The sequence below is a fragment of the Ahaetulla prasina genome, chromosome 2 (genome assembly GCF_028640845.1).
Source record: "Ahaetulla prasina isolate Xishuangbanna chromosome 2, ASM2864084v1, whole genome shotgun sequence".
Classification (NCBI taxonomy): domain Eukaryota; kingdom Metazoa; phylum Chordata; class Lepidosauria; order Squamata; family Colubridae; genus Ahaetulla; species Ahaetulla prasina.
Window position 1 is genome coordinate 71,058,516 of NC_080540.1, and position 10,324 is coordinate 71,068,839.

General features: G+C 37.6%; 1 protein-coding gene across 2 annotated transcripts in view; it reads left to right on the forward strand.

Moving 5' to 3' along the window:
* CENPP (centromere protein P) overlaps positions 1-10,324 on the forward strand; it is a 167,533-nt gene that overhangs the window by 61,013 nt on the left and 96,196 nt on the right. The gene's annotated exons all lie outside the window — the stretch shown is intronic.

The following is a 10,324-nucleotide window of genomic DNA, read 5'->3' on the forward strand; positions in this document are numbered from 1 at the left end:
GGTTGAAGAACTTAAAACCAATAAAACCCCTTATTAAAACCCCACTAGGCCAGTCCTGCATGGTGAAACAAAAATGTTTTCAGCTCGCGTCGAAAGTTCCGAAGATCAGGGAGTTGACGGATACCTGGTGGTAACTTGTTCCAGAGGGTTGGTGCCCCCACAGAGAAGGCCCTCCCCTGGGCGCCGCCAGCTGACATTGACTGGCCGACGGCACCCTGAGGAGAACCTCCCTATAGGAGCGCACTGGTCGATGGGAGGTCGCCGGTAGCAGCAGGCGGTCCCGTAAGTAACCCGGTCCTATGCCATGGAGCGCTTTGAAGGTGGTAACTAACACCTTGAATTGCACCCAAAAGACCACCGGAAGCCAGTGCAGCCTGCGCAGGAGAGGTGTTATATGGCAGCAATGAGTCGCTCCCTCTATCACCCGCGCGGCCGCATTCTAAACTAATTGGAGTCTTCGGGTGCTCTTCAAGGGAAGCCCCATGTAGAGAGCATTGCAATAGTCCAGACAAGAAGTGACGAGGGCGTGAGTGACTCCATGTTTTAACATCTCCATGTTTTAACATCTAACGTGGAGAAACACTGCAAAAGTTGCCAAGTTTCTTGCAGTAGCTATAGATGACCCTCTTCTCATTATTGTTTCAAGAGCGGCTTTTTGTTCTGTATTTTAATTTTTATATTTGTCTTTTATTGGTATTTTTGTATTTTAAATTCTGTATTGGTTTTTTATTGGTTTGAGGCCGTAAATAAATTCAATTCTAGAATATAATGAACAATCTTGCAATCTTTGTTCTCTTGCATTTTTAAACATTCATTTTTTTAGCTCAGTAGAATCTCCAGTTGTCAAGGCAATGACAAAGAGATATCACAGAAGGATAATTGAATTACATAGTTGCTTTTGAAATAAAACACCATTGCACAAATATTTTCATTGCTAAAAGAATTACAAATTCTGAAACTCTATTGGACATACCTTTCTCTCCTTAAAAAAAGTGAGCTGAATGATTAAGGGCATGATCTTTTCTAAGGTAAATCTAATGCAAAAATGCTATTTTTTTGTGCCAAAACAAGAAAAACAACACTATTCAGCAAGCCTTGTTCCATACGAAATATATTTAAAAGTAGAGCAAATTGCTGGCATCTAGTTACCAAACCCTTCAGTTACTGCTTAGAATCTAAGGGTGATAAGAGTATCAGAAGTATCTTCATATTAGCCAGGATCCACTTCAATACCTAGATGTATTCTAAATACGTAAGATTATGTTTTGAAATAACCCAATGCATGTTTCTTTCTCTCTGTGTGTAAGAAATATCTTCCATCTTACTGAAAGTTATCATCTACAGTCCATTCCTTTCACTTTTTAAAAGGCTTTTGATATAACAGATTTATACTGCCATCCTTTGGTACCACTCAGTAACAAAAAGAATAGAAAAAAATACAGATTAAATTGGTTTAAAATTCAAGGAAGAAGTTGGGTATCAGGATAAATGTCCTAATGATAAGAGCTGTTAAACATTGAAACAGATTACCTAAGGAAATGGTGGAAAAGTTTAACCAGAAGCTGGATGCCCATCTGCAGTAGATTGGCCTGTATGGTTTCCAAGATTCCTTCTATTGCTAACATTTTATGTTTCTGTGTTGGAATGCTTATTATTATAGGACAGGTTCTGATATTACTGATAACTGTGATACTTTCTTCATCCTGAGTTTTCCCTGCCTTTGCTTTAACTGTAGAGAGATTATATATTGCATAAGAACAGTATAAACTGTCTTGACTTCCAAACTGTGCTTGATGTACACAGACAAATTTTTTTCTATAGAAGAAGGATAGGAAACCAATAACTTTCTGCACCAGATGTTGCTTGTTATCTCATAATCCTGCTTTGCTGATCTCACAGAATATTTCTGCAAATATAATAAAGCTTCTAGTTAAAGTCTCTTTAACTAGAAATTGTGCAAATATAATGACCCTTTACAGCTTGGATTAGTGCCTAATCTCTGGGCCCTAATAGTACATACCTCTTCCCAAAGTATTTTAGTATATTGTTCTGAACATCATTTTAATAATCAGTTTTCCATTTTTTAAAGAAACCCATCATGACAGCAGGAATAGATTTATTAAAATGAGCCCACTCATTTGAGGACTAAAAAGTGATATTTCTGTTTATTGTCAGTCAGTCCTGAAGCAATAATGTATCATTCAGTTTGTGTGTGAGTGTATGTGTGCGCATATGTATGCATGTGTATGCATGCAATTGTATTGAGATATTAGTAAAAAAAATTTTTTAATTTGAATTTATATCCCGCCCTTCTCCGAAGACTCAGGGCGGCTTACATTGTGTATATATATTTTATTGTATATATTTATATACAATATATAAATATATATTGATTTCTTTTAAAACTGTTGTAATGTAGCAAATATGTTCCTATAACTATTCTACTGTTATGTAATGCTATTACATGAAATAACTCAATGCAGAAAGAGCATATTTACCTTACAGGAAGGAATTCACAAGATATATGGACAAAGAGTCTATCAGAGTATATGGAGTTTACCTTCTCTTAATCTCAGAGACAGAGGAGATACAGATGTTACATTATGTCATGTCCCTAATGAAAGATTGTACGTGCCTTTTTCTGTTTTTACATAGTATATGTTCTATAGGCATTTGCACTTACATTATTTACCATGAGGCAATACAGGTTCCCTTATTAGGAATCGTTAGATGTACAATGTCAGATCTTACTGGGTTAATTTATGAACCTTTGCCATTCAGATGACAATATAAAGTGCATTAGCTTTTAGGAACTAGCCAGGAATGGCTATAAAATCTATTAGAATGGTACACAGACTCCACCTTTCCTTGAATCTGAGAACCATCTGGCTGTGTATATCACCAAATAAGGATGAAATCAGTCATGTAGTCCCTCCTGATGGTTATTGTAATTGTTAAACGGATAAAGAAGCATCTGATAATGAGAGATACATAAGATATGTGTCAAATAGTCCATGATGTGTTGTATTCATTCAAGTAAGAAGGATGAAAAAAAGAAAGTCTGCATTGCCCTATATTCATTTTAAAATTAAAATACAGTTGTGTGTCAATAAATCTCTTGTTTATGTGTTGGACATGCTAACTTGAAAGATGCCAAAATGCGAAAAAATTTAACATTTGATTCCAAATCTCTAGAGATTTTTTATTCATATTTAAAAATACAATAAGTACAAGTGGCAGTAGGAGAACAATGAAATACACAATACTGACAATAATTCGGGAGATCAAATGAAAAAATTATGAGTTAATGCCTTTTTTAAAAATAAGAAAATGAAGGTTTGGATAGTTTTGGAGGAAATCCATTCCTGGGTTTGGCCACAATAGAGAAGAAAAAAAACAATCTGGTTCTCTTCACAGCCTAGCCTGTTTAACTAATTATGTCCTCAAGGGGGCCACCTTGGCCTATAAACAGGGAAAAGCTTCATGAAATATTTCTTCAGTTGCCCAGAAGCAATTGCAACTGGTGCAGCTGATATATTTTGCACCAATCATAAACCTTTGGATTTTTGTTTATCATACAATAGCTTGGTATAAATAGGTTATATATATAGAATAGAATAGAATAGAATAGAATAGAATAGAATAGAATAGAATAGAATAGAATAGAATAGAATAGAATAGAATAGAATTTTTTATTGGCCAAGTGTGTTTGGACACACAAGGAATTTGTCTTGGTGCAAATGCTCTCAGTGTACATAAAAGAAAAGATCATCAAGAATTCTAAGGTAAAACACTTAATGATAGTCATAGGGTACAAATAAGTAATCAGGAAACAATATCAATATAAATTGTAAGGATACAAGCAATAAAGTTAGAGTCATAAGTGGAAGGAGATGGATGATGGGAATGATGAGAAGATTAATAGTAGTGCAGATTTAGTCAATAGTTTGACAGTGTTGAGGGAATTATTTGTTTAGCAGAGTGATGGCCTTCAGGAAAAAACTGTTCTTGTGTCTAGTTGTTCTGGTGTGCAGTGCTCTATAGCGTCGTTTTCAGGGTAGGAGTTGAAACAGTTTATGTCCAGGATGTGAGGGATCTGTAAAAATTTTCACAGCCCTCTTTTTGTATCGTGCAATATACATGATTGAAATGTATAAGTAAGCAACAAATTTCTTACAATATTTCTCAAATTGTAATTGCAATATAAGTGTGACATATACTGATTTCAGTCAGTGTTGATGGGGTGGGGGGTGGAGATAGGGCCAGTCATCAGTCCCTACTTTGTGGGTCTAGTCTTTTCTCCTTCCCTGTTTAACATCCACATGAGATTTAACATGAGATTGTTGGGTAAAGTCATCCAACAGTTTGAGGTGAAGTATCGTCAATATACTGATGGTACCCAACTTTATATTTCCACTCAAGGGTACCTGAATGATGCCAAGGAAGTCCTAGCCCAGTGTCTGGATTAACCAAAGCAAGATTGTGCGGCTTTGGGTTTCTCTGGTGCTGGAGATGTTCCGTCTTTCATCCTGGATTGGGTTTAACTGCCTCAGACAGATCTGGTATATAATTAATCTGTGGGTCCTCTTGGACTCGTGGCTCCTATTCAAAGGACAAGTGGCAGCCAAGTCTAGGAGAGCCTTTGCACACCTTTGAGTTGTGCACCACTTGTGCCCATTCCTGGATCAGGAGCTTTGTTCACTGTCACTCATGCCCTTATGACTTCTCATCTGGATAACTGTAACAGGGTCGGCAAGAGACTGTTCTTGCCCTTGAAGAGTATTTGGAAGCATCAGGTAGTGCAGAATAGGCAACACAGGTAGTAAATGGTGTCGGTTACTTGGTGCATGCAACCTCATGACTCCACATTGATAGCCATTGTGCTCTGGGTGCAATCCAAGATTATTTAAACCATTTGCATATTAGAACCAGGTTTGTTTGCTTATCAGATTTGTTTGCTGCCCATTCTAATTTGAAGCAACTCTATCAGCCTACTTGAAGGTCTATCTCTCCCTGGTTGTTTCTATCCATCTGTTATGGCCCTGCTGGAGACCAGCTCCGATGAGGAGAATGATCTAAAGCTGGGACCATCAGAATGGAGCAATGTGTGGGTTCTTCGGAGACCCTGGAGAGCTTTGTGGCAGAAAGGAACTTTGCAGACCCAGGAACTTTGGGAAATAGGGCAAGTGATCGTTCAAATGAGCAGCCGCCCATGGACAGAGAAGAGGGAGAAGGCAGTGGGGCACAGTGGTAGCAGTTCCTCAATTCTGATGAGGAACAGCTGCTGCCCCCGCCTGATCCATAGACAAGGAAAGCAGAGTGCCACAAGGCATGGGAGAAGTCTGTGAGTATACTCACGAGAAAGCAGCCTTGCCCATCCTAATGAGAAGCACTGGGTAGGGAGTGAATTAAGTGAGTACAGCGGGGCAGCTGTTTGTCAGACACAACCAGTGTTTTTCTTTGGTGTGTGACGTTTCTGGCTCCTTGCTTCATTCATGTGCTTTGATTCAAGTTCAAGGAAGGCGTCATTACTTCAGTTTTACTCCTGGACTTTGTGTGTGAATTGGACTTACATAATGAGAGCAGTTCTTGCCCATTGTAACTCTGGACTAATTAAGCTCAATTATTGAAAGCCTCTCAAGTGTGTTGGCCATGTGCTTGGACTTTTCTCCATTCTGTGCTCAAGCCTTACTATTTGGGAACTAGCTGTTCACCTCTTTGTTGCCCGTGTTTCTGGTGTTGGGCTGCTGTTCTTAGCTAAACCCCGCCAGCAAGCTCCAGTTTTCGGATAGAAGGCGTCCAATCGCAGAAGTTGCTTCCTTGAGCTTTGCAGGTTGTGGGGAAACTGACTTTGAGGGTTCTTGATAAATGCTTTAAAGGGTTTAGTTATGAAATAAACATATTAAGTACCTTTCAGGTGTTAATTGTATGAACTGGGACAGGACACTATCCAATCTAGTCAGAGAGGGTGGGAGTGCTCCAGGTCCCAGTAGCCAAAGAATGCCGGTTTGCGTTGCCTAAAGACAGCTGCTGTAGTGCCCATCTTAGGGAATATTCTCCCTCTGGAAATCAGCTTGGCCCCAACTCTGCTGGCATTTCATTAGGCCCTACCTAAAGATCAGGTTCCGTGCCTGTGCCTGGGCTCCAGGTGTGTGTAGGGACTGACTTGATTGTATTAGCAATTTTCATTTGTTGTTTCTTAGCACTAATATTACTTAAATTCCACAAATGAGGGATACCACATCTGAAACTTCAGGTTCCACTTAGCTCTCATAGCTATTACCCACAGCTGGGGTAATAAATTTAATACATCCAAGAATAAAGTAGGAACAGAACCTTAAAGGGCTATAATGCAATAATAAAATAATAAATTGTATGACAAGAAAAACAGGTTTACAGTTTTATTAAAAACTGGAACAAATAAACAAATTAGTTTAAGAATTTAAGGAGAATTATTGGGATCAATTGAACCATGAATCCAGTTACACAGGTGTTTGGTTCACTTTCATCTGATATGTTTACACAGAGTTAGCCTTCTGTCTGGAATGCTTTAATTTGGATTCCTGCACTCAGCAGGAATTTAGACACAATGCCCAAAAATGGCCCTTTCCAACTTAGATTAGATTAATTCAGAATAGAATAAGAAAATGTGAATAGCTACAATCAACCTAGGAAATGATTAGGGTGTATTGGCCGACTCATTGTCCAATTTTGCTTGCAGCCATACAACAGGGAGACGGGAGGGGTATGACTGGAATGCATGGGTGGCTGGGAGGGAATTGAGGAATTCATGTGCACCGTCTGTAGCCTGGGAGAATCTCGACATCTCAAAGTCTAACGAGCTTTGTATATACCGTATGTGGCTTGAGAGCCTCCTCATCCAAGTAGATTGTTTCCCAAAACAAAGAGATTGGTCAACAGTGGGTAGTAGGTAGCCCAGGGGGGAAAAGGGGGAATTTTACTATGTAGTTTTTTTGTGTGAAAACTTCAGAACTGGCTTTGCTTCTACTGTGCCTATATGGATCTATCAGTAAAGTTATACTCTTGGTAAAATTATGTCCCAGGAGTTTTCTTTGCTGTATATGCCAACAGGTTGGATGACATAGAGTATGAATTCTGTATATACCAAAATGATGAATAGGCAAACACATAGAGCTGTATGTTTGCATTCTGAAGAGACACATGTTTTAATGACAAACAATGCCTATTGTCAAAAGAATGGGAAATCTGAAACTGGAAGTAGAAGGAGTGGAAAAGATCAGGTCAATAGACAAAAGAAACCATATGTCAAAACATTTTTTTCTAACCATTATCCCCTAACAATACATGTTCAAATTGTGTGAGCATCTGTTTGATGATCAGTGCCTCAAGAGTTTAGTCAAATTTTAAACGATACAGAATAAATAGATAATTCTTACAGTTTATAAATTTGGGCAAACTGCAGGTGATAGTGGAGGAGGGACAGGCTTGATGTTATATGGTCCATGAAGTCGCTAAGAGTCAGACATGACTTAGCGACTGAACCACAACAACAGTCCATGGTAACCATATCTAAGTCTGTAACTCCTACTTATCTGCTTGTCTTTTTTCTCTATACTGACTGGTTTTTTAAAAAAATATTTGATCTTTGTTTTCACTGAAATGAAATGAAACACTGTTCATATTTATTTATTATTGACCTCAAGAAAATAAAACTATACATTACCCTCAATTCTTTGGAATCAAGTGCAAACTCTTGAATTTTCTAGTCCAACCCCCTGCTTAGGCAGGCAACCCTATCTCATTTCAGACAAATGGTTATCCAATCTCTTCTTTAAAACTTCCAGTATTGGAGCATTTACAACCTCTGAAGACAAGTTGTTTCTCCTTAGTTTTCGATTGCTTCACTGATTAATTGATCTAACTGTCAGGAAATTTCTCCTTAGTTCTCTCCTTGATTAGTTTCCTTGATTGCTTCTTGTCCTACCCTCAGATGCTTTGGAGAATAGCTTGACTCCCTCTTCTATGTGGCAGCTCCTGAGATATTGGAAGACTGCTATTATGTCACTCCTTCTTTTCATCAAACTAGACATACCCAATTCCAGAAACCATTCTTTATATGTTTTAGCCTTCAGCCCCTAATAATCTTGGTTACTCTTCTCTTCACTCCTTCTAGAGTCTCAACATCTTTTTTATATTATGGCGACCAAAACTGGATGCAGCATCCCAAGTGTGGCCTTACCAAGGGATTACAAAATATATTGACACTTCACGTGATCTTGATTCTATCCCTCTGTTTATGCAGCCTAGAAATGTGTTGGCTTTTTTAGCAGCTGCAGCACACTGCTAACTTATATTTAAATGATTATCCGTTAGGACTCCAAAATCCCGCTCACAGTTACTACTATTGAGCGACGTACCGCATATACTGTACCTGTGCATTTTGTTTTTCTTGCCTAAATGTAGAACCTTGCTTTTTTCACCATTGAAAAAAATAGCACCCAATGTTCAAGTCTTTCAAGATCCTTCTGTATCTTAAGCTTATCTTCTGGAGTGTTGGCTATTCCTGCTAGCTTGATGTCATCTGCAAATTTGATGAGTTCCCCATCTATCCCCTCATCCAAATCATTGATGAAGATGTTGAATAGTACTGGGCCTAAAACAGAGCCTTGGGGTACCCCACGGCATAGTTCCCTCCATGTAGATGCAGATCCATTAAGGACTAAATTTTGAATGCGGTTGGTCATCCAGTTACGAATCCATCTGGTGGTGATGCTGTCTAACCCACATTTTTCTAACTTATCAAGTAGTAGGTTACGGTCTACTTTATCAAATGCCTAACTTTACTTACTGAGGCATTAGTAAGTAAATCATATCAACAGCATTCCTCTGGTCCACTAATTTTGTCACTTTGTCAAATAATGCAGTAAGATTAGTCTGGCATGATCTGTTTTTGACAAACCAATGTTGGCTTTTGGTTATTACTTTGTTTGCTTGTAGGTGTTCGCTGAGTCGTTGCTTGATTATCTTTTTCAGAATCTTCTCTGGCATTGAGGTCAAGCTGATAGGTCTGCAGTTTCCTGGATCTATTTTTTTTCCCCTTTTTTGAAGATGGGAACTACATCAGCCATCAGCTCTCTCTATATATCACAGTAGTACAAGATTTCAATTCAGTACGTTTAATAAAACAACTGAGCATTTTTCTGTTCTCTTAACTTAAACGAACAATGCATATACATTAAATATAGAAGTAGATAGCTACTTTCATACAGTACCATCATCAGTTAATCAACCATAACAAAATATTTGTATACAGTACATGCAGGTTAGATTAAAGCAAAGTTACAGTACTAAAGCAGTAATATACAAGGATTGGATCCAGCTTTAATAATACAGAAAAGACAAGAAGTTGAAAAATGGTCTTAAATTAGTCATGAAAATGTATTGTCTACATCAAGTGAAAACACATGTGAAGAGCTTTTTTCTTTGTTTGTTTTCTTTATTTTGTATTAATTTGTGTTACTGTTTTCTGCCTTCAAAGCTATTTATCTGTTTATCTCACATGTAAAGGGAAAGCTAGCCAGAATATCTATAACTGCTTGTGGGAATATAAATTAAATTATTTTAACTCAGTTTTCAGTTGATTTAAATGGGTCTATTTATAGGTATAACAGTCTGTGACTGTCATTGACTCTCTGCATACAGTAACTTCTCTCTCTCTCTTTCTGTCTCTCTCCTGTTTATGAGCTACATATGATCAAGATCCCCACATGCCTAAAATATTTTACCACAAAATAAAATATTTTTCTAATCTTAGATCTTAAAATTCTATCCTAACTGGACTAACCCCCTACAGGAAATACAAGATTGTGTATTTGTGCTCCCTGTGCAGAGAATATACTCATTTCTCTTTTAAAAATATTTCTACATGGTTAGTATTCGGGATATATATGTTTTTGTTATAAAAGTAGTGTACACTTCCAAGACATCCGCATGAATAAATATTAAAGCCTTTGAGGCTAAAGGGCTTGATATTAAGTTTGTTAATTTAAATATTATCTAGTGTCGTAATGAATTAGATTATCGGATTAATAATAAAGTGTCCCAAAAAGCTTTTTAAAGCCAGTTTAGTTTACTTTTGTTAAATGTTCCAATTTTTCTTCTTGAGCTATGATAAATACATATACAGGAGTTCTTTCCAGTACATAGCTAATTATTTAATCCCCTGAAAATTGTTTCAAAACTTACTATTTTCTTCTACAAAAAAGGGGAATCTAGTGTGGATCTCAGTGAACAAAACAACCCAATTTTGTGCTAAGAAACCATTTATTCTAGTACGATTCCT